Source organism: Thamnophis elegans, chromosome 7 (assembly GCF_009769535.1).
Source record: "Thamnophis elegans isolate rThaEle1 chromosome 7, rThaEle1.pri, whole genome shotgun sequence".
Taxonomy (NCBI): Eukaryota; Metazoa; Chordata; class Lepidosauria; order Squamata; family Colubridae; genus Thamnophis; species Thamnophis elegans.
Window position 1 is genome coordinate 5,650,548 of NC_045547.1, and position 24,563 is coordinate 5,675,110.

General features: G+C 40.5%; 1 protein-coding gene across 1 annotated transcript in view; it reads left to right on the forward strand.

Moving 5' to 3' along the window:
- The window catches only part of TAF3 (TATA-box binding protein associated factor 3), a 166,637-nt gene that overhangs the window by 24,438 nt on the left and 117,636 nt on the right, over positions 1 to 24,563 (forward strand).

A 24,563-nucleotide genomic window follows, 5' to 3' on the forward strand; every position in this document is an offset into this window, starting at 1 on the left:
TCTACTGCGATATCTTTTTACTAACCTTTACTCCTTAAATCTTTTGACTATTTCCTTCTTCCTTCTAGTTAAAGTAGAAGAAAAATATTTTATTACCATGTTAATTTATTTTTCCTTAGCACTCATAGAAATTAACCCAAGAGCCAAAATCTGTGTCATAGGACATGGGTAGACCCAATCTTTCTGATGTAGGCTCTAACACAGGAAATTTAGTTTATCTTCTTTTCTCAGAAAATAAATAAATAATTTCAATGAAGTTGTACTTTAACCTAAAATACAAGAAGAAACGAAAGTTAGGAAACTAAGAAGACAGAAAGGTGCAAAGAGAGAAGAAAAAGTAGTGACTTCCAAATTTCTTTCGATGCAGCGAAAATAATACAACATCAACCATTTGTTTTACATTTCACAACATTTCAAGCCATTTCTGTAACTACAAAATCATTCTCAAAACCTAAAATCCAACTTCCATTTTCCCCCCAGACTCGAGCAAAAAGTCCGAAGTGGTTTCCAAGTAGGGAAAAAAACCACACCCAGACTTTTATAAATTTTTAAACCAAAATGACACTCCATTATGGCACCTTTAAGATTAAAACCTGAACGTGTGCTCCTTCATTTGCTGTGATAATTGTTGCGTCCACAACAGAACAAATGTCTGCACTGCTTTAGACATCTCTTTTGGTTGCCCTGCTTAAATGAAGCAAGAATGATTAAGGCAGGTCATAAGTCTGCAAAAGTTTTGGCTTCTTCTAAACATATTCCCATTTATCGCTCTGTGGATTAATTGCGGGGCGGGGGGGGGTTTCTAGCAAATCTTGAAGGAATTTACTAAGAGGCACTTAAACATTAGTATTGTGCCGAATGCGGTTTTATCTCTAGCTGTTAGTAGTTCTCAAATCTCTCCCAGCAATGAGCAGCCTTCACAAAACTTGTATATTAATCTGATTGGCTGGCAGCCCTCCGCGCCCCCGTACAATAATATTTGCATGACAACCTTAAATTTCTGTAAAGTAAGGTTTTTGTTACTGCTCTTTTTTTTTTTTGTCCCAAGATGGGAAAACGGGTAAGGTGGACTCTCGTACAGTTTTCTGAGTAGCTATATTCTTCCGCTAATCTGGAATTACCAGTTCTGTACTGTAGAACTCCGAAACGATTTACACTTAATATCACACCGGTTGGAGTGTCGTTTTCTTCCGTTTAGCGTCTGACGAAAATCAGTCCTGTTTCAGTTTTTCAGACTCTCGGGGCATAATATTTCTACTCGATGTAGCCGATACATTTGGTGAGGTTAACGATGCCTGTGAGAACTGGAGATATCAAACAATTTGTCAAAATGTTTTTTTTTTTCAAAATTATTGCAGTATGCAAATGAAAAGAGAGCTGATAGATATTTACCAAGGAATGAGCTTTGAGAGAGCTACGTCCTTGAAAGCCATTTATGTCACAAAAATAATAGCATACTTAATCAGAATATGTAGATAGGACGTTAGAACAATTTCTTTTTTTAAAAAATTCTTTTTTTTTTTGTCCTTTGAGCTTTGCAACCACTACAAACTAGCCAAAGCAGTGTTAAAAAGTGAATCCTGCCGGGTTGTTTAAAAAGTAGATCAGCTCTTTTGAATTGTCCTAATAATAAATACATAGCATTTATACGCGCTGAATTTAAATTTTTTTTTTTACAGTTGTCATAATATGAAGTACAAATGAAAATAAAGATAGGAAAAGGGGAAGAAGGGAGTAGATACGGGCAGAACGAAAAAAAGCATCAGCTCTCCAATTTTTTTCAGTTCAGTAGAGGACAGAATAAAATTACAGTTAATCCTTGACTTACAACAGTAAGTTAGTGAGCATTCAAAGTTAAAACAGCACTGAAACAAGTGACTTATGACTATTATTCACATTTACGACCATTGTGGCATCCCCATCATCACAATCAAATTTCAGACACTTGTTAACTGAGACATATTAATGATGTTTGCAGTGTCCTGAGGTCATTTGATCCCCTTTTGCGAGTTTCTGACCAGCAAAGTCAATAAGGAAGCCAGATTCACTTAACAACCATGTGACTAACAACTGCAGTGATTCACTTAATGACTGTGTTTAAAAATTGGTTGTAAAATGGGCAAAATTCACTTAACAACTGTCTCATTTGGCAAGGGAAATTTTGGGCTCAATTTTGCTTGTAAGTCAAGGACTTCCTGTATAATACAGAATTCTTTGGAAGGAATTCAAAACAAATTTCGCTGCGTCCGGCTGTCAATCAAGAAAGATGCAGTGCCTTGTTGAATTATGACTTAGGAAAGGCTTGTTAACTGTCCTTTTTAATTTTCTGGTGTGTAAACGTGAACTTCTGCTTTGAAACCGACATATGCCTTAATAATTTTATCATCATTATCATTAATCCCCAAACTAGTAGTCTTTAGTCTTTTAAAGCTATTTCCCCCCAGGTAAGTAGAACATAATTTCATGTTCATTATAGAAAGTTCATAGTTACTGGGTAACTCATCAGAAGTTAATTGTGCGACACAGAGAATATTCATGTCGTAGAATTTGGAACTAAGATGTAACTGTTGGCTGTTTCTGCGCTGAAAAAGTTGTTTGGAAAAATGTTAGCTGGCTACGATACAGTTAAGAGTTTCTTGTTTGTACTATTTCCATCCATTTTTCTCCTCCATTTTTCCTCTCCGAAATCTCATCGAGACTTTCTTGTTGAAATAAAATCGGAATTCCCGCCGTTGAATTTAACTTGAGTTTGGATGCGGTTCAAACAAATTCCATGATTTTTGCATAAACGCGGAATCAGCAGCCCGAATAAGTGAATGATTTTTACCACTTTGCTTATTGTTGGCAGCCAAGTCTGCTCATGATTTCCTGCGGAAAGTTGCTGAAAGTCTTGAGAAGACCAAAAACTTTTAATCTCAAATTTTACTTTTTCTAAAGACGACTCTAGATTTTTGAGGTGTGAAAAGTTTTGTCTGATCATAGACCATAGAGTGTGGTTTGGGGGAAAAGGAGCCTGTACAATTTAATCAATCAAGCAATTAATCAATTAATATGCCTCCACCAAACTCACGGTGACTGTGGGCAGTTTATAAAAATAAATTCATGAGAGTGGATCACTTAGCTCTCAATCTTTATCTGTCTCACAGATTTTTGAAAGGAGAGAAATGTGGGATAAACCTGCAAGAAATTTCAAAGAATAAAACCATCAATGAGTGACAATCTATGGGAAACCAGGAAATTGTTAATAAAACTTTTAGTGGTCCAGAGGTCGAACTTCAGAAACTTTTGAGTTGGCTTCCTGCATGGTTAGATTCATGTATCTTCCTGCATGGTTAGATTTCAGAATGAGTTGTATAGGTAAATAAAAATCTATATTTTTTTTATTAAAAGAAAGTCCAGCAAATTTGCTTCATCTTTCCTGTCTATAGAATTTTAGCTGTTCTCATGACAGACTTTGAAATACATTGGCATGTCCGTGTGTGTTCCTTTTTCTGAATTCAAGTGAATTAGATACTTTGGATTGATGGGCTTACACCAGAGTTTCATTTTCTAATTCTTCCTAACAATAAAACCAAGTGTTTTCTCTTTGTATATTGGTATTAGCTCTTTTTTTCCTACATATTTTTTATAGGGGAACGTGAATATTCATTTGCTTTATATTACTATTAAAACTGCTCTTTTGGTAAATTCTCCTGGTTATCAAGGCAAATATTCGATTTCCTTTCCTTAATGCAAACTTGCAAAAACTTACCACTGGGGATGGGGGAGAATGTCATTTTGAAGTTACTTACCCAAATGGCTGTAAGAGAATTTCCCAACGTGTACATTGGCCACCATGTTCCTGAGTCGGCTGAAATACACAAGCTATTTCAAGGTTGAGGAAAATGAGCAACATACTAATATCCCGGGGAAAAAACCCTATCTTTAGGCTTATCTTAATTTCAATACATCGTCTTCCTCTGCTTTCTTTCTTTTTTTTAAGTTTTTTATTTTTATTTTTCAAAACAGACACAACACAAAAAATCCTCTTTCTTTACTTACTGTAGAAAGTGTATCAGGTTGGTTACAAAAATTTTTCGTGCGTTTCTTTCACAGTCACCCATGATTCATATTAATTATAGTATTTTAAATGAAATATATTTGTACATATTACCATCATCCTACCCCCCCCCTTCTCGTTTGACTATAACTGTTTAAACGTCCTTCATCATAAAACATACCCAAACTCAAGACATAACCACATACTAGCATCTCATTTGCTATTTCTAGTATCCCAATAACACTATTCCTTATGGCCTATTCTAGCTAAACATCAATAATATTTAGTAACAAAGGTTTCTAATCTTCCTTTCCAAATCACTATTTACAATTTACATCCAATTTCCCCATGTTATACCCATACCTATATATACATTGTTATCATTATCTCTCCTTTATTTGACTGTATCCATTATGTCTTCCTCTGCTTTGTTGATGTTGCACACTGCAGTAAATAGATGTGTTGCCGAAGTGTAGTTTTGGCGCCCTAGTCAACATGGCTGGGGAGGGAAGGGTGTGTGTGTGTGTTATGCGAGTTGGAAGGCCAGAGGTTGCCTGCACAGGAATTAGAGTTACATATGAACCCCCTCTGTCTGGAGGGGGGGCACAGCATCAGCCCTGTATAAGGTTGGCCCCGAAAAATTTCCTGAAGAGGAAACAGATGTGTTCTTCTACCTTATTTGAATGGGCGACTATCTGGGAAACTCTTTGGAAGAATAACGGCACACGAGGGCGATAAATAGAAAAAAAATATTTTTAATGAAGGGATTCAGAGCTCCTGAAAGCAGACCCCGTCGTGTATCAGATTTTAAGAATGGTACCAATGAAGGAGAACATTTGTAGCTCAGGGTTGAAATGCATTTATTTCAGTGTTGAAATGCATTTAAGAATGGCTTATGAGAAGCAACAGAACTGGATAACAGTTAAGCAGACACTTAAAATGCATTTCAGTATTGTAAATGCCCGTCTTCCTTTAAAAAAAGAAAATTATCAGTGTACGTGCAGCATTCCCCCCCCCCCCCCCCGAAAAAAAAAACACTAAAACAACAACTAAGAATGGGAATAATTTGTAATTTTGGAACATTCTGAACTGCGAACATAGTTTATAGAGAGCAGGATAGGAAACCATGGATGGAAACTTTATCAAGGAGAGAAGCAACCTGGAATTGAGGAGAAATTTCTTAACAGCAAGGACAATTAACCGGTGGAGCAACTTGCCACCAGAAGTTGTGACTGCTTCATCCTTGGAGGTTTTCAAGAAGAGACTGGACAGCCACCTGTCTGAAATGGTCTAGGGTCTCCTACTTGAGCAGGGGGTTGGACTAGAAGACCTCCTAGGTCCCTTCCAGCTCTATTCTGATTGAACATTGCAGAGTTCGGGGTGCAATTCACAGCGAGTGACCACCAATGATTAGACAAGATGTGAAAAAAATTGTGATTGCTGATTCAGCTTTCTGCAGAATAATACAAACACAATAGCAGAGTTGGAAGGGACCTTGGAGGTCTTCTAGTCCAACCCTGCTTTTTTCTTCCAGCCCATCTGGATCAGTAGATCTCAATTCAGGGGATCTCCAATCCCATCTCTGAACGCTTAAGGGCAGGGAGGAGATGCTGACCTTGATCCAAGTGCTGGGTGAAGGTTGGACATCCTCAACAGATCCATCTTACAAGCCCATTGTGGACTTGCAACCCACCAGGTATTTTGGTGGCTAGGTGGGAGGACTGGATCTGCCCCTGGTGGCTGAAGAGGGCTCAAGGGTGTCTGCCTCAAACCTTTAAACCGGACAAGGAGAATGATGGCGGACTTTGTCTTGCTTTGTCTGGTTGAAAGTGGTCTCCTTGTACCAGCAGGGGGCAGTGCTGCAACACCAATGCCTTTAGAACGCTCTACCTTTAATATATATGTGCGTCTATTTCTCACTTTTCTTTCTCTCTCCTCTCTTTCATCCCTCCTCCCCCTTCCCTCAAATTTTGGAAAGCATTTAATGTTCTCTCTGTAATTAAATTCAGTTCCCTGAATAATTAGCAACCGAGCCGTCTTCTTTGTGCCATTGCTTTGGATAGTGTTGTTTTTCCAGCCTTGCTTGTCTTCCTTCAATGGGTAATAGTACTGTCGCTCATCTAAAGACAGAGGGTCTCTCCCCCCCCCCCCATTTCCTCGTGACATGCTTTCTATCAGTGCAGCGCTTTCTAAGGTGGGGAATAAAAACCTTTGGCGGAGCCCTTGGTGCTCTCCGAGCTTGGCTGTTTGTTTACAGACATTTTATTACCCAATTAGGTAACATCATCAGCTTACCTAGTTGGGTAATGAAATATCTGCAAGCAAACAGGCAGCCTCAAAAAAAACACCAAATTCTCATTCATTTCAACCCCGAGCTACAAACATTCCCTTCTGTTGGAAACAAAACTTCAAATTTTGTTTGGCTGTCCTGAATGACATGTTTAAAAAAAACAAAAAAGCACCTTTTTAAAATAGTGCTATTAAAGTGTTCTTGGTTTTCAGACACAAAAGGACAATATCTGCTGAATGTTTTTCCTATGAAGGGGGAAGAGATTTGCCTAAACGGAAAACATGCATTTTATTGGTAAAATAATACATATATATAGAGAGAGAGAGACAGAGTGAGTGATATATTTAATTTAAGCGAGGAAACAGAAAGCCTGTGTTTTGGGGTTTTACCCAGTAACGCTTTCCCTTCTCGTTTGCTTCATCTGCATTTTTGCAAAGCAGTTATACAATATTGCATATGGCATTCAGTTCGTTGAGATCAAAATTATGCTACACCCAAGTATAATTAACAGTTGCTTAATGAACAGCATAATCAAAGTAGTTGTTATAGCAATCATCTAGTTTACTTTGGGGTTTTCCTTACAGCCATGAGAAAGAAATGGAATCAAATTTTATCACCACAGAATGTTTGTTTTTCTGCTTGTAATAATAAATGTTTAGGTCATTTAGTGATCCCCTAAAGTGTGTAATTTTTGATCTAGATCAATTTTTTTACTTCGCTGCTGGGATTCAGTTTTAGAGAGAAGTGTTTGGTTTTGTATATTTCCCTCTTTATTATTTTTTTAAATTTCAGCCTTCTAAAACTGCAACTGTGCTCGAGAAAAGTTTTGACGCTGCTGTATGACTATGTAGACACCGAACCACAACTTATCTGACAAACTATATTCATATCTGAAGCCCGAAGAATTTGTTTAGATACTACACGTAAAAAAAAAAAGGTAGAAAGAATTTTGCACGTAGCTGGCTTTTAAATTATTAATTCTCCCTCTGGTTGCTATACTTCTATGCAGAAGTAGCACTTAAATTAAATTAAATCGTAGTCGACTTTCAAAAATAATTCTGGGCTTCTGATTGCTTTGGCAAATTAGCAATCACTTTTGAACTTTCTGCAGTTTAGTTTTTGCTGTCCCGTCTGCTGAAGTGGTAGACAAAATGTAAAAAAAAAAAAAACACCTCCAGAAATTCTCTTGGCTTCTCAAGGTGAAACATAACAAAGCAAACCGAAAATAAGCAATGAACATCTAACATGGGGAATTTGCAATAATATTATAAACTTCAATGCAAGTTTCTGCACTCTTGAGTAAATTTGACACATCACTCAGGACAGAGAGATTTCTGCTCTTTTCTGTTAATAATTAATATGTCATTTTGGGGTATCTATAACTATCGTTAATATCTACCAAAAGATCTTGATTTCAAAATATATTCATTGGTTCTTATCATACTTACAATGCACTCTTCTCTCAAAAAATACAGATAATCTAAATTCCTATGATCTCCCAAACACACACACACACACACATATCCACATGCTGTGTTATAGTACAATATTACATTATCTCTATACATCTTTCTATTCCCCACACAAGGAGCTGTCATAAGGTTGCTGTGAAGTTGTTAGTTATTTTTCCCCCTTTTGTCCAGATTATATTTGACAAGGTCAACTTAAGTTTTATCTCTGGATTAGACAAGTTTTTTATGATCAATAGTGTTATACAGTAAAATTCCATGGCCATATTTATCACGCCTAATGAGTTTTTAGAAAAATTTTAAGACCCTGATGTACCGATGAAAAGGCTGCTATTGATATTGTAGTTCTTTTACTACATACAATATATTAATTAATTTGGAGTTATAAGTAATTAAAGTAAATTAAATTCTAATTAAGTTGTATATATAAAACATATGATATGGTATTATATATTGTATTTCATTACAATATATTGCATTACATTATTACATTACGTTACATTATATTAAATATGTATTAAATAAAATATAGTGTATTATATTTTAATGCTGCATTCTCACAATACAATTCTGTATATTTTAGTAGTGGTTAATTTCATTCTTTAGTTGTTTATTCCCCCAAAAATTCTTTTCCAACCCCTGTTTTCTTTCTTTCTTTTTTAAATTTAGAAAAAAATCATATTAGAAGCTCAGGAAAGTTGTTATTGAGGCTTTTGTGGTATTCAGCAGAGTATAAAAACTAAACTGTTTATTCTTCTGACGGTGTCTCCTCTCTGGCTTGCCTCCATATAAATCTACGTAGAGGTCTCATCCGCAAAATTTTAATTAAGTCTGTATTTTAATAACACTGTCCATAGCTCAAAACGGGAGCCTTGAATTTGCTTTTGGGAACTGGAATATCTTTTGAGCGAAGATCTTTTAGCAGATAAAATTAGATTGAAAAAAAAAGAAAATTTCTTTCAGGGACTTTTCCTTGAACCCTCCTGCAAAAAAAAAAGGGGGGGGGACTTTTTTCCAGAGGACCGGAACACTAGCTGCAAAAGGGGAAAAAAGGAAAAACAAAATTCACCTTTCAAAATTCACAGAAATGTTTTTTCCTCCTAGGACAGATGCAAGGGTTGACTTTTTTGGAATGGAAAAAAATAGAAACGTGGAATAAACGATCATTCAAGTTGCACTTTCTAACCAGAACATGCTGCCTTCTTCTTTGACACTTCATTATTATTATTATTATTGCTTTGCCAATGTAGGTGGCATGTATCATTAATAAGCCCTGATGCATCCTGTCCCTTTTGCCTTCTACCATGCTATGTAAGAAAAATGAAGAATAATCCCTTTTAAACATATGGAAGGGTTCAGACATAGCGGCACCCTTTATTTAAATCTAGCTGGCTGTTTGGCTAGTTCTTCTCTGTTAAATAAATTCTTTTTTCCCCCTGTTTTTATGGCTTAGTGAGTTTGCATCCACCTAACTTTTTTTTTTTTTAAATTCGGAGAAATTAAACATCCGTCGTGTTTCATACAACCAACCAAACATGAGAGGAGGCAACTGTGTGGCTCCTCTTCATTGTTCCTGTTGAAGTTTGATACCTGACATATTTAATTGAATTAAGGAGACAGAATCCAATTTTGGTGTTTCATTAACGGGATTACTCCTCAAAGTTATTCTTTCCGTGATGAGAACTAACAATGTAATTCACAATAGCTGGTGCTGCTCCTCTTATTTTTCTTTCCAGGGTTTTTCTTCTTTTTTTTTTGTACCTTACTCTCTTAAAAAAAAAAAAAAAAGCAATTGTCAATCTGAAGTGCTGGAAATTCCTATGACTTTGTGGATGTCGTAAGCAGGTGCTGCATATACTGAATTTCTGGGACATTTGACTCAGAAAAAAAAAAAGCTTGCTTTTTCTACTAATGAAAGACCCAAGCGAGGTTTGAGGCCTCCGTCGCCCCTCTGTAGCCATCATAGAAGTGAGGTGGACAGTGATCTGTTTTGTTGGTTTGTTTCGTGGCCTTGTTAAGCTGGGTTTACAAAACAAGGACGCCTTTTATGAATCTCTTCTGGGTAGGCGGAATCATCTGCATTGATTCCCCGAGGTACGATTTCACAAGGCAGTGTTTATTTTAGTTTCCTTCTGTTTCCCCAGTGTCGTGGGCTCATAATCAGTTTGGCCTAGTGGTTAAGGCACCAGGCTAGAAATCAGGAGACGGTGAGTTCTAGTCTCACCTCAGTCGTGGAAACTGGCTGGGAGATGTTGGGCCAATGACTAAGAGGCCGTGAGTTCTAGTCCCGCCTTTGGCTTGAAAGCTGGCTAGGTGACGTTGGGCCAAACACCAGGAGAATTTGAGTTCTAGTTCCGTCTTAGGCACAAAAGTCTTAGGCACAAAAAACTTTGGGCCAGTCCCTCTCTTTCAGTCCACCCTACCTCACAGGGTTGTTGTTGTGAGGAAAAGAGGAGGAGGAGGAGGAAGGTGTGTTGGATATGTTTACCACCTTGAGTTGTTGTTGTTGTTATTCGCATTATTATGCATCAAAGCGGCCAGTTGTTTTGCCGGATTTGGCATTGATTACTAGTCGGGCCTCACCCAGGGGCCTAGGACGTCCTAACGTATTTTCGTAATATGCGTGCAGATCCAAGCAGTGGATTTGACTGTATTTGACTGATGGTGATTTTGTCAATTTTTAACTGTTTTAAATGTAATTCCAGCGCTTTTGGAATAGCACCCGTGTGCCAATTACCACTGGAATAATTATTGATGATGATGATGGTGGTGGTGGTGGTGGTGGTGGTGGTGGTGGTGGTGGTTCCTAGGTCCTTGGTTAGGACTTGAGCTGTTGAGCTACCAACCAGCTCGAAAGGCTGTGAATCTTACCAAAGATTAACCACATAATAATGGTGGGCATAATCAAATAAATAAGTAAATATTCTTATTTATTTGTTAGATTATAAACAGTCAATAGGCTTCTGTGTGTGTGTCTGTATGTATGTATGTAAGTGTGTGTGTGTAAGTGTGATCCTAAAACATTGGGAGGAGGGGGCCAGCCCCGTAGGTAAGGCTAGCCCAGTTCCTGTAATCAATTGGCACCAGCAGAAAGCTCTTGGTGGGCTTCCAGAGACCGGTGAGCCTCTCCTTACAGAAGACATTCTTGCCTCCTCCTCCCAATTCCCAGACTAGCATTTCTGCAAGGTTCAGGAGTTGTTAATGAAGACTTTGGGGACCCCAAGTTGAAATTTAATGATTAGGACCAAGGAGAACCAAACACCACCCGACTGTTTAGCCAAAGTTATCTTTTGTAACACGGTGCCTCCATTCAATATTCGGGGGGTGGGATGGGGACAGACACCCCCCCCCCCCGAACGCTTTTAAAAATCAGAACAAAAGTCCTTTTCAAAAATGTAATGAGTTTTCTTATTTTACCCCAAAGTATCTGGTGTCTGTGACTGGGGTGGACGGGGGTGGGGTGGGGGCTGTAGGGAACAGAGAAGGGGAAAGCCCTTTATCTGTTTAAAAAGTTTTTGGGGGAGTGGGTGGGGTAGAGCAGGGATAGGATTGCAGAAAAGGTGGCAATTTCTCCCCCCCACCCATTACTTCTTTCAGGTTTTTTTCCCCACTTTATTCAAGTCTGCCAGCAAAAAGTACGTTCAGCTTTTAAGAATAAAACAATTCAAAATGTGTATTTTAGCAACTTGTAGCTGGTGATATGAACACTGAAGGAGCTAAGCCTCCTGTGAGTTAAACTCTTTTGCTTCCCTGGTTGGCTTGTGCTTTGAGAAAATCATCGCTCAATATTTCCTTTTTTCCCCCACCAAACCCACCCTTTGTTTCCCATCCTTAATTACGGCCTTTCGCAGAAAGATGGCTCATCATTGCTGCTAATGGGGGGCGGGGGGGAGGAATAAATGAATTAAAAGCGGAGCTTCATCGATCTGTCCTTCGTTATGGCTTAGTCTTAACACCACGTGGTTGTGCGCTAAAGACGCAGCGGCCCAACAGCATTGCTGCTGAACAGAAGGAGCAGAACAGACGTCCCCAAGGAACTGGCATTTCCGTTACATTGTGAAGGAATTAAAATGACATGTCAGAGGTTCGAATGTTAAAATAAACTTTTTTTATTCTCTGTCAAGAGGAAAGGACCCATCAGCTTCTTCTTAGGGAAATGACAGAGACAGGATAGCAGTCTTCCAATATTTGAGGGGCTGCCACAGAGAAGAAGGGGTCAAGTTATTTCCCAAAGCACCTGAAGGCCAGAGAAGGAATAATGGATGGAGACTGACCTAGGAGACATTCAACCTGGAAATAAGAAGCAACTTTCTGACGGTGAGGACGATCGAACAGAAGTTGCCGTCAGAAGCTGTGGGAGCTTCGTCCCTGGACTGGACTGCCATCTGTCAGAAATGGTGTAGCGTCTCCTGCTTGAGCAGGGGGGTTGGACTAGATGACCTATATGGTCCCTTCCAACTCTGTTAATCTGTTAAATAGTCCGCCTCTGTCTTTTCAGATTTCTCTCAAAGAGAACACAGATCAACAAAAGTTCTTTCGGCTGGAAATTGCTTGAAGTGATTAAAACAAATTCCACCTACTGGTATGCCTAATTGTTTTTGACCCCAATTAGATTTTGCATCCAGTTTTGGTCGCCATGATATAGATGTTAAGACTCTAGAAAGAGCGCAGAGAAGAGTAACAAAGATGATTAGGGGACTGGAGGCTACGAAGCATACGAAGAACAGTTGCAGGAATTGAGTTTGTCTAGTTTAATGAAAAGAAGGACTGGGGTGATATGCTAGCAGTCTTCCAATATCTCAGGGGTTGCCACAAAGAAGAGGGAGTCAAACTATTCTCCAAGGCACCTGTGGGTCGGACAAGAAGCAATGGGTGGAAACTAACCAAGGAGTGATCCACACTAAAACTAAGGAGAAATTTCCTGACAGAACAATTAATCAGTGGAACTGCTTGCCTCCAGAAGTTGTGAATGCTCCAACACTGGAGGCTTTTGAGAAGAGACTGGACAACCATCTGTCTGAAATGATTTAGGGTTTCCTGTTTGATCAGGAGGTTGGATTATATCTGCCCCTTCGCTGCTGGGGGCTTGAGATGAAGCCCCTGGTCTCCCAGTCAAACAGTTCTGCCAGTTTCTGGAAGGAAAACCATGGAGAAGATCAGAAAAAGGGAAGCTACACACATGATTATCAAATCAAATTGAAAACAAATGTCCCATCATTATTGGGAGCAATGCAGAATGCTTAAGTGCTGTGTACTTAAGAGCACAACATACAATATTTGTTTATCTTGCCTTTCGATGGTTTGCCTTCAGAAGTTGTGGCTGTTCATATCCCTGGAGGTTTATAAGAAGAGATTGGACAGTCATTTGTCCAGAATAACTATAGGGTCTCCTGCTTGAGCAAGGGGTGGGACTAGAAGACCTTCAAGGTCCCTTACAACTCTGGGATTCTGACACTACACTAGTGGTTGTCTCAAAAAGATGGAGTTTAAATGGCTCCTTAACTTTGGGAGGAACTTTAGCATGTATTCATAGAAAAGATCTAATTTAGAATCTTTTATTGCCGCTGTTAAATCATTCACAGACCCTTGTTGGTTTAATCCCCCCTCCCCCTTCATATAAACCATAACCCAGAACATTGTCTCAGTTCCAATAATAATTTATCCACAATAAACCTTCCCCTACTCAGAAAATTAACTCTTGGTGTTGGAGAACTCGTGACTGGTGCTCCAAGTCCCATAACAAAGAGCTGAAAACATGGGAAGACCCAGGAGAACAAGGGCTTTGTGCGGCTTCTTCTGCCATTGCCCTGCTCCACGTGGCCCTGGAATGGCTCAAAATAGCCACCCGAATGGCTCCGGAGCCCTTCTTCCCCGAAGACACTCTCTACACCCTTTACTAGGCGGCCTGGAACAGCCACAGCACAAGGGAAAACTTACAGGGCAATGGAGGAGAGGAAAGGCAGGAACAAGGAAGGAGGATGGAAAAAAAGGTTTGAGGGAGGTCCAGGATAAATTTCAATCAGGAGCCAAGAAATTCACGTCTCTTCCTAGGCCAGACTGAGTTGAAACTGGGGCCAGAAAGGAGGAGCACAGAGGCGTGGCTTCAATTTTAACTCAGTCTTGAGGCCAATTGGACACGACAATAATCCATTCCTGGCCCATCCTGCAAACTACTCCGGAAAATCTTTTTCTCTCTTTTTTTAATTGGAGACTGTCCACAGGTAACACCTTTCCACCTTGCTGCTGTCAATCTATTTTCAAAGATGCCCCATTATTCCTATACCAGTCATCAACCTTCTTTTCAGTTTCCTGGCTTTCTTCCTTGCCAGAAACCTGCCTCCTGGTGCCAAGGAAGGAGAGGGTAGACCAGTGGCTTTCATTGTTGATTTCCCCCCCCCCTCCACTTTATTTATGGGTTGTTGTTTTTTTTTACTCCTATGCCACCAACCTGGCCAGATTTGGGCAGGTTGAAAGCGATAAAGTTATTGCCTATAATTTCGTTTGGCAGAGCCTCATGAGTCGGGAACGGCTTCTCTTGCCCGCCGCTGTGTTCAACTAACTAGAACAATTCTGAGTAATTACCAACCCTTCACAATTAAACAATAAAACTAAAGCCTCACAGCGGAAGCAGTGACTCTTCTATAAATAAGAAATATGTCTGGGTTAATGCTTTAGTAAAACACAGCTAATAGAAGCTTAGTATTACAAAATACGTTGGCAGGCATCTGAAAAGCCTTTTGGATTTGAGTGGGAAAAAAACCGAGCATCGTTGAAATTAATGATCTCGAGTGGATTGTGGGAGACAGGGACACACACACACACACACACACACACACACACACACACACACACATGCTCCAAGCTCCAGGTACAGTGCCAAACATAACAATATTCCTGTGTTAAAGTTGGGAATGAAACCCCTACTTGCGAATTACCTCCCACATATTGTGCCCGTTTAATGATAAGACACCAGGCCAATTGGAGTTTTGAAACTCAATCGGAATAGAGCTGGAAGGGACCTTGGAGATCTTCTAGTCCAACCCACTGCTCAAGCAGGAGACCGTAGACGAGCGGTTCCCAACGTGGGGTCCACACCCCATGGGGAGGGGCAATTTGATTTTTTAATTGGGGGGGGGCAATTTGAACCTTGTTTAAACCAAGTTAATGGCCTTTTAGGCTTCCTCCGCATGGCTAGAGTGCACTTTTTGAGTTAAGAATTTATATGTCATTGGGGAGGGGATCAGAATTTTAGAGATGATTAGGTGGGGCATGGCCCAAAAAAACGTTGGGAACCACTATCCTAGACCATTTCAGATACATGACTGTCCAGTCTCTTCTTAAAAACTTCCAATGTTGGAGCACCCACAACTTCTGGAGGCAAGTTGTTCCACTGGTTAATTGTCTTCCCTGTTAGGAAGCTTCTCCTTAATTCCTGATTGCTTTCTCTCCTTGATTAGTTTCCATCCATTGTTTCTTGTCCTGCCCTCTGGTGCTTTGGAGAATAAGTTGACCCCCTTTTCTTTAGGGCAGCCCCTCAAATACTGGAAGACAGTTATCATGTCCCCCCCTAGTCCTTTTTTCTCTTGACTGGCCATACCCAAATCCTGCAACCGTTCCCCATATGTTTTAGTCTCCAGGCCTTAGTTGCTCTTCTCTGTACTTTTTCCCAAAGTCTCAACGTATTTTCTGTAATGTGGTGACCAAAACTGGATGCAGGATTCCAGATGTGCCCTTACCAAGGCTTTATACAGCGGTGCTAATACTTCACCTGATTTTGATTCTATGGTTCTGTTTATACAACCAAGGATTGTGTTAGCTTTTTCGGCTGCTGCTGCACACTGCTGGCTCACACTCCTTCAGAGTGACTTTGGCTGCTTAGGAGCTGATCTAGAAGGGAAGGAAATGTTTTTCATTGCAGGAACTGGGTATGTCTAGTTTGATGAAAAGAAGGACGAGAGGAGACATGATAGCAGTATTCCAATATCTCAGGGGTTGCCACAAAGAAGAGGGACTCAAGCTATTCTCCAAGGCACCAGAGGGTAGAACAAGAAGCAATGGGTGGAAACTAATCAAGGAGAAAAGTAACTTAGAACTGAGGAGAAATTTCCTGACAGTTAGAACAATTAATCAGTGGAACAGAAGTTGCCTCCAGAAGTTGTGAATGCCCCAACACCGGAGGTTTTTAAGATGTTGGATAGCCATTTGTCTGAAACGGTATAGTTTTCTGCCTAGGCAGGGGATTGGACTAGAAGACCTCCAAGGTCCCTTCCAACTCTGCAATTCTATTCTATATCTTTAGTGTTACTATCAAAATCTTCAGTCGCAGCTACCAGTTTTAGTGTTTTAATGGATCTGATTTGAGCTGTTTTCCAGGGGACCAGGGAGATATCATAAAATGACTCTTAACATTCTGTTTAATCTATTCTCTTTTGTACTGGATGGTTATATATTTTTTTTTACTAATGATTGCTTTTTCATTGTTGTTTTTTAATCGATTTATTGTTGTATTTTAATTTATTGCTTTGTTTTAAATTTAAATTAAAATGATTAATTTATTTTAATAATTGCTTTATCTGTATATCGCCCAGGGTCACTTTGTGAGAGAAGGGCAGCCACATATGCTATACATTCACTAAATAAACAAACAAACTGGTTAGTTGAGCTACTACTAGACGGATTAAAACGTCTGGTAGACTCATTAAGGAATCAGTGCGTCTGCTACATGACATTCATCTGTGCGCATGCAAATCATTTGGGGAGAAAGAAAGGTCTAAAACTGACAAGTGATTCATTGAAACAGAGAATTAATAAATCCGAAAAGCTTGAAAAGCAAATCATCCTCCTTACAATTCTAAGAAAGCAATTTGCTTGTTGCCCTTTTGAGACACTGATTACTACGGTGAGTTGCTGAACCTCAAGTCCAGGAAAACCCGAATACGAAGGGTATGGTTTTGGGTCCATATGTGTGGGCTTGTTTAAAATATCCCACCATGATTATGAACCTTTCTTAAATCGAGTGTTTTTCCCACACTTATTCTGTAAGACATGAGTTAGATAGATTAGATAGATTGCTCTGCTAGCACCTTGCCTTTCATAATGACTAAGCTAAGGCACAACAGGCCACTCAAATATATATATGTATACATACATGCATGCATGCATACATACATACAGTGCCTTGGCTTCACGAGGAAACCCCATGACAGCTTCCATGCACTCTTTTTAGGAAACGAATGAAACAAAAAGAGGAAGAATTATTGTTCTGTATCGCGGTGTATTTATTTCATTCACGCAATCCAACAATCCATCCAAACGAATATTTTTTTTTAAAAAAAAATCAGAGCGCAGTTAACCCTCTGCCAAGACAAAATAAAGAAGAAAAATGTGTTTTATTTTGTTTTGATTTCAGTGTGGACAATTTAAACTGCTCCGCTCTTCTTGTTAGTTCTCAAGGCGGAGTTCCGAGAATAAAATTAATTCAGGCTTCAGCTTGCTAAAGCTTGGATAGTCGCTTTCCTCTGCTTTTTTATTTTTTTTTTAAAAAAAAAATCTTGGCTGCATTGGGTTTCAAAAAAGCAGACCACAGCGGTAGCCCGCGGTGTGGCAGTAACCTCGGGGTCAAAGCAACTTGAATTTTAGCAGTGGGGTCTGTCACTGTGTGTCACGGGACACTGGGAAATGCCTCTCGCGGAGCCGCTCACTGCATCCTGGCTACCTATGAAACTTTAACTTGGTGGGCCACCGTGATCTTCTGATTGCTTTCGGCTTGAGATCCGCTTTCTGACAAGACGGGTTGGGGTCTCTGAGTCTGGGCCAGGAATGACAATACAGGGGTGTAACTCGAAGAGGGAGAGAGAAAACAGCTTGGGCTATTTGTAAAGAGGAAATGTGATTTTGAAAGGAAGAATTCAAAGCGAAAGCAAAGCGGTTCGCAGATGCAGATTTCACCAAACGCAGGATAAGGGAAGGAATTGGTTAGGTAGAGCACTCGATAACCTACAAGATTGTTGTTAATCATCAGAATATTCATTTATTTATTTCTATCCCGTCATTCGTGTTTTTACAAATAATTTATAACATATCCAACACATCTTCCTCCTCCTGACTGGCTCAAAGTCACCCAGCTGGCTTTCATGGCTAAAGCGGGACTAGAACTTACATTCTCCTGGTGCTTGGCCCAAAGTCTTCCAGCTGACTTTCATCAACTAGAACTCACATTCTCCTGGTGCTTGGCCCAAAGTCATCCAGTTGGCTTTTCACGGCTAAGGCTGGAATTTGAAGTCATGATATCCTGCTTTCTAGCCTGGTGCCTTAACCACTAGACCAAACTGGCTCTAATCTTCATTCAAAGAATAATTTTTGAATGAAAGTCTAATCACCCACGAATCTTGAAATGCTGTCTAACACCAGGATTATGTGAGTCCAGTCCTAAAAAATCACCAGTACAGTATTCTGGCCCGATCATCTGTCACAATCGCTTTCTAAACCAGACAATTCAAAGCATGGGGATTTTGATGAGGTGATATTTAATTTAATAATATACCACCCTTGCTTTGGATAATGCGAACGCCTTGCCCCTAGCTGAAATTATTATTAGAGCCAGCCAGCACACCTCCTTCCTCCTCTTTTCCCTCTCAACAACAACACTATGGGTCATCTAGCTGGCTTTCAAGAAGGTGTGAGGCCTTGGAACTGCTGGAGAGAAGAGAAGAGAACCTTGGAGGTCTTCTAGTCCAGCCCCCTGCTCAAGCAGGAGAACCTATACTATTTCAGACAAGTTGCTTTCTAGTTTCTTCTTAAAGACCTCCAGTGATGGAGTGCCCACGATTTCTGGAGGCAAGCTGTTCCCCTGGTTAATTGTCCTCACTGTTAGGAAGTTTCTCCTCAATTCCAGGTTGCTTCTGTCTTAGGTTAGTTTCATATAATGTTGTATCCTTCCCCCCCTGTTGAGAGAGGGCTGTTCAACGTTGACCTAGATGGCCTCTTTGAGCCCTCTTTTGAACCAGAGGTCCTCTCTGTCCAAAGGCTCCATCCACATCCATTTGCACCACTCAGGTAACCCTGAGGACAGAGATAAACCTCCAAGGGGCCTCACCGACTCTCTAAAAAGGACGCAAATGACCAGTGGTCTGCACGGAGTATAAATCCTTCCATTGCCCACCATCCAGGCAGAGCGGAAGAAGCTTCTTTGGGTAAGAAGTGAAACGTCTTCAAAAGAAAAAACAAGAAAAAAAAGCAGCTTTGGGACAACCACGACCTGGATGGCCGAGAATCTCCATCGACACGGTGCCCTGAGGCGAAACTTCGAAACAGAGTTGCATCTAAACTATACACAAATTAGGGTTGTAGGTTGCCATAAAGAAGAGGGAGTCAAACTATTCTCCAAGGCACCTGAGGGTAGAACAAGAAGCAATGGGTGGAAACTAATCAAGGAGAGAGGCAACCTAGAACTGAGGAGGAATTTCCTGACAGTGAGAACAATTAACCAGTGGAACAGAAGTGGCCTCCAGAAGTTGTGAATGCCCCAACACTGGAAGTCTTTAAGAAGATGTTGGATAGCCATATGTCTGAAAGGGTATAGGGTTTCCTGCCTAGGCAGGGGGTTTGACTAGAAGACCTCCAAGGTCCCTTCCAACTCTGCTATTGTATTGTATATGGTCCAAAATGGTTTAGACGTTTACCAATTGGCTTGCTTCGATTTTGTTTCAGTTTCCACTACGTGAACAGTAAGATAATTAATTGCCTTTTAGCTGACGTTTGTTTAGGTTGGATCTGAAATTAAATGTCTGGGCAAGTTTATACTGTATGTTGGCTAATAAATGTATTAAAGAAATAATCAATCAAATGGATTTGCCCAGTCAGCATCTTTGGGGATTCGAAAGTCTTATATGCATGGAGGAGCTTCCAAGCTTCCTCCCTTCCCCCCCCCAACAGAAATAAAGCCGGTTTGGTGCTCTTGGAGCGAAGTTTAAAATGCAAAAATGTGCTGTTTTGAAGTTGGCTGTCGCCGGAATATTGCCTCCTTATCAGATGAAGCCATGCTAATGAAATTGCCACGTTTCCAAGTTTGTTAGGGTTTCTTCTGTGTTTTCCAGAAAGTCTTAACTGGGGGGGTTGATTGATTACAGAGCTATGGAAAAAAAATTCTTCTGAAATTCCAAGCAACAGCCCCCTTTCCCCCCCCTGCAAGAAACACACCCTTTTGTGATGTGGATTGAAAAACAAAACTCCTCCCCTTTAAGATGTTTGATTATAGCATAAAGCAGCTAATTTAAGCATCTGTTTATCACTGCCTGGCTACTCCGAATGTGAAATTTCAATTGAATGGTCTCCCAGGAGAGGGTTTTTTTTTTTAGCTCTGAGGCTAAAACAAATCATTTCTCTCCCTCCCGCTGATCCCTTGGGATTCGCAGTCAAAAAGAATTCGTCTAAATAGTTTACACGAGATTTGAAAACATTGCATCAACTAGCCGCTCTCCTTTTTGTTGTTCGTGGAGAATTGCCAGTGTAAATGGCGTTTTTTGCACCCAACATGAACCGCTACACCAACTACACGTTTTTTTTTTAAAGTGTCAGAGGCCTTAAAAAGCTCTTCAGAGTGTAATCGTTTGCGTTTGATTTAAAAAAAACCATAAATAAATAAATCTAATTGCGCCTTGCATTGCGGAACAGAAGATGGGACTATAAAACAGTGACCTTGGGACGTTGGTTTGCATGGGAGGAAGCGACGTTTTGACTTCCGTAGTGATAAGCATGATTGCAAATTGTTAAAATGCAAGGCGTCCTTTGCTGATTTATAAGTAACATGCTTGTAGCTTTCCTGTATATCTAACTTCTGATATCTAACTTCTGTTTTGCTGAGGATAATAATGCTGCTGGACTGGAAAAGGGAGAGTTGTTTAACATTTTGATCTTTGTTTACCGTTTAGGCGGCTTCTGTATAACTGCCCTAACGTTAGAAAAGGATGGTTCAATCAGCAAAGATTTGAATTTGGAACATAATGCCCTACGTATGGGCAACTGATCTCCCAAAAACCTCACCCCATGTCACTGGAATAAAAACCTGAAAATAACTGTTAGAAAATAACTGATAAAGATTGCACGACTATGCACTGTGCAATTAACCTCGTGCTTTTTGTTATGATACAAAATCAAGTTCACTTTCCAACATCGCTAACAAGTTTAAAAAAATCCCCCCGCCCCAGCTTGACGTTACCGTGATGAATGAATGACAAATCATTTTTCTGTTACCGTGTTTCCCCGAAAATAAGTCAGGGTCTTATTTTCTTTTGACTCCTGAAATAACCGCTTGGCCTTATTTTCAGGGAGGTCTTATTATTTTTGAGGTGCAGGAGGCAGCGAGCGTGGTCACCTCATGGCTGCTGCTGTGTTGCAATATTTTGGGGTGGGCGGGCTTATTTTAGCGCATGCGCTCAAAAGCCCGATTGGGCTTATTATCCGGGGAGGTCTTATTTTCAGGGAAAGAGGGTAGTTATTACCAAAAACCAATTCCGTTTTCAAGCTTTCTGGCTAATATCGAGAGGACTCTTTGCAGAAATGGATTGTACGCATACTTAAGAGTTTGCTTTCCCACCGATTGTGATAAAACATGTTGCAGTTAAAACACGAGAAGGGGGCGGGAGGGAGGGTGAGTTAAAATGATCAGGCCCAAGAATTCATTTTCGTGCTAGGGAGACCCTTCCCCACCAGAAGTTGGCAGGTTCCCCTTCAATGAAGCTAATTACCTTGGGGGGTACATGTTGGTCACTCTTTAAAATTCCTATAAAAACAAAGAAATTAATTATCCAATATAAAAACGGGCCGTGCGTCTCTTGGCAAACATTCAATTAACTTTTTAGTGCTTGCCACTTAATGCTGTGTGTGGCCACCCAGCCGTGGAAAACGACTTCTCTTTGAAAACGGGCCAAAGTGGAGACCGTATTGCAGTTTCGATTTTTTTTTTTTTTGATGGCTCGTAGCGTCGGTCATCAACATTTTTTCCCAGGATCTTTTAGAGTGTTAAGTATATATTTTACTCAGATTCGTGAGGCTGCCGATTTCTTCTGGAACCGTTTTGTCAAAGACTATAAGGGGGGGCGGGATTGGGGTGGGTTTGGGGTGGATAAGAACTACCAATTAGCTTGATTTAATCAGCTACTAGAGCACTAACACAATACTCTGAATTCTGTTCTTGGACAGAGTAAAATAAGGGGCAATTTTCATCTGTACCTTTTCGTTTGTAATATGGGAGATACTCAGTTTGTGGGTGCCAAGGAAGGAGAATATTTTAAACATATTTTTTTCAAACTTGTTTTCTTGCAGACATTTCATGACTTGAACCAGGTAACCTCAGCAGTGGTAAGACTGATGATGTTACCTAGTTTGGGTAATGAAACGTCTGCAAGAAAACAAGCAAACTCAGAGAGCACCAAGGCCCCCTCAATTTGCAAATGGTTTTGGCCTGTTTTTATTACATCCACAGCTGAAGGGATTCCATGTAGTGTGCTAAGAAAGAAGAGAAGAGAGAAAGGTAGGAGGAAGGGAGAGAAAGAAAGTGAGAAAGGAAAAAGGAAAGGAGGGAGAGGGTAGGAGGAAGGGAGAGAAAGACAGCGAGGAAAGGAAAGAAGATTTAGATAAGATAACCTTTATTGTCATTATTTTACTGTGAGCACACTGGAACACATTAAAAATGAAATTCCGTTGTCTCAAAAGAAAGTACAGGTAGTCCTCAACTTATGACTACCCTTGAGCCCAAAGGTTATATTGTAAAGTGAGACATTTGTTAAGTGAGTTTCACCTTAATTTACGATGTTTCTTGCCACAGTTGTGAAGTGAATCATTGAAGTTGTTAAGTCAGTAGCACGGTTGTTAAGTGAATCTAGCTTCCCCCATTTCATTTCATTTCATTTATTGAATTTCTAGGCCGCCCAATCCCGAAGGACTCCGAGCGGCTTACAGAAATGAAAAATTATTTAAAAAAGAATTAAAACAATGAGACACAACAAAGTTAAGAAAAAACACAACATACACCCAATCAGAGAGGGGCCAGACCTCAATCAAGAGGTCAACGGCCCCAGGCTTGCCGGAAAAGCCAGGTTTTAATAGCTTTACGGAAGGCCATGAGAGTAGGTAGGGTCCGGATCTCTGGCGGCAGCTCATTCCATAGGGCCGGAGCGGCAACAGAGAAGGCCCTACTCCCAGGTGTCGCCAGCCGGCATTGTCCCGCTGAAGGCACCCGGAGAAGGCCCATCCTGTGCGATCTTATTGGTCTAAGGGAGGTATGTGGCAGAAGACGGTCTCACAGGTATCCAGGTCCTAGGCCATGTAGGGCTTTAAAGGTGATAACCAGCACCTTGAATCGTGCTCGGAGACCAATGGGAAGCCAGTGCATCTCGCGGAGGATAGGTGTAGTATGGGTGTACCTTGGTACACCCAGTATCGCTCGCGCGGCTGCATTCTGGACTAATTGTAGTCTCCGAACACTTTTCAGGGGCAGCCTCAAGTAGAGCGCATTACAGTAATCCAGTCTTGAGATGACGAGGGCGTGAGTGACTGTCTGAAGTGCCTCCCGGTCCAAATAGGGCCGCAACTGGTACACCAGGCGAACCTGGGCAAAGGCCCCCCTGGTCACAGCCGACATTGACTTTGCTTGTTAGAAGATCACAAACAATGATCATATGTCCCCCGGGACACTGCAGCCTTCATAAATATGGACCAATTGGCAGCACCTGAATTTTGATCACGTGACCTTGGGGATGCTGCAGCAGTGGCACGTGGGAAAGACTAGTCATAAGTCACTTTTTCCAGTGTCGGCGTAACTTTGAACGGTCACAGAATAGACTAGAAGAGAATAGAGAATAGAATAGGAATATAGAATAGAATGTAGACGAGAAGAGAATAGAGAAGAGAATAGGAATACAGAATAGAATAGAGAAGAGAATAGGAATACAGAAGAGAATATAGAAGAGAATAGAGAAGAGAATAGGAATACAGGAGAGAAGAGAAGAGAATAGAGAAGAGAATAGGAATACAGAAGAGAAGAGAATAGGAATACAGAATAGAATATAGAAAAGAAGAGAATAGAGAATAGAATAGGAATACAGAATAGAATATAGAAAAGAAGAGAATAGAGAATAGAATAGGAATACAGAAGAGAATATAGAAGAGAATAGAGAAGAGAATGGGAATACAGAATAGAATACAGAATAGCATATAGAATAGAATAGAGAATAGAATAGAATAACTGTTGGAAGAGACCTTGGAGGTTTTCTAGTCCAACCCCCTGCTTAGGCAGAAAACCCTATATCATTTCAGACAAACGGTTATCCAATTCAATGAACTGCTGTAAGTCGAGGACTACCTTGCATTCATTTTTGACCACATGGCCGGTCAAGTGACTCATTGTGTTAAAAAAAATAAAAATCAAATCTTGTGGTTTGCGCCATTCCTAAACCGCGATGACTTTTCCTAGGCCGGAATGATTCTGTTACCAGGCGAGAGAGAATTCTCCTGGAGACCGAGCAGACCGTCACAACGATTGAGAATGCAAAGCTTGCTCTGTGGAATACAAATAAAGCGGATCGAGCACCAGGTGGTTCTGCCTCACAGAGCCGGCGCTTATAAAAAAAAAACGTGGCGATAAATGCACTGATAAATCCAAGGGAACGACTGCGGCGGTGAAAGCCCTGGAGGGGGGGGGGAGCAGAGAACGACGACTCGAAACTGTCCAATAAGTAGGAATGGCACCGCTTGGTCAGGCACAATG